The 1,019-nt window shown below is 16.1% G+C and overlaps 1 pseudogene; it reads left to right on the top strand.

Moving 5' to 3' along the window:
• The first annotated feature begins 8 nt into the window (after window positions 1-8).
• LOC117182562 lies at window positions 9-1,016 on the top strand (annotated as a pseudogene).
• The last annotated feature ends 3 nt before the right edge of the window (window positions 1,017-1,019 follow it).

Genomic DNA, 1,019 nt, shown 5'->3' on the forward strand with positions numbered 1-1,019 from the left:
TTATTATTTTTATTGATTGAATAATATTAATATTTATAAGATTAGTAATATTTATTTCTTCAATAGTAATAATATATAGTAAAGAATATATAATAATAGATTTTAAAAAAATATTTTATTATAATTTTAATATTGTTTGTAATTTCTATAATTTTAATAATTATTAGTCCCAATATTATTAGAATTATTTTAGGTTGAGACGGATTAGGACTTATTTGTTATTGTTTAATTATTTATTATCAAAATATATATTCTTATAATTCAGGAATATTAACTTTATTAACTAATCGTATTGGAGATGTAATATTAATAATAATAATTTTTTTAATAATAAATTTAGGGTCATGAAATTTATTATTTTTTAAATTTTATAATAAGTTATTTATTATAATATTTTTAATTATAATTGTAACAAAAAGAGCTCAAATTCCTTTTTCTATATGATTACCGGCAGCTACGGCTGCCCCAACTCCAGTTTCATCATTAGTTCATTCATCTACATTAGTAACAGCTGGAATTTATTTATTGATTCGATTTAATAATATATTTATTTTAAATAAAATAAATTTAATAATTATATTTATTGGATTAATTACAATATTAATTGCAAGAATAAATGCTTTAATGGAATTTGATTTAAAAAAAATTATTGCTTTTTCAACATTAAGACAATTAGGATTAATAATACTTATATTATCTTTTAATTTAACAAATTATGTTTTTTTTTTCATTTAATTTCACATGCTATATTTAAATCTTTATTATTTTTATGTTCAGGAGTAATAATTCATTTTATAAATGGAATTCAAGATATTCGTTTTATAGGAAGGTTAATTAATGAAATTCCTCTTGTAATTATATATTTTAATTTTTCTAAGTTATCTTTATGTGGAATTCCATTTTTATCAGGATTTTACTCAAAAGATTTATTATATGAAATAAGATTAAATTTAAATTTAAATAAATTTATTTATTATTTAATATATTTTTGTATTATATTAACAATAATATATACTTTT

Source organism: Belonocnema kinseyi, unplaced genomic scaffold (assembly GCF_010883055.1).
Source record: "Belonocnema kinseyi isolate 2016_QV_RU_SX_M_011 unplaced genomic scaffold, B_treatae_v1 SchBZDm_4560;HRSCAF=4954, whole genome shotgun sequence".
NCBI lineage: Eukaryota > Metazoa > Arthropoda > Insecta > Hymenoptera > Cynipidae > Belonocnema > Belonocnema kinseyi.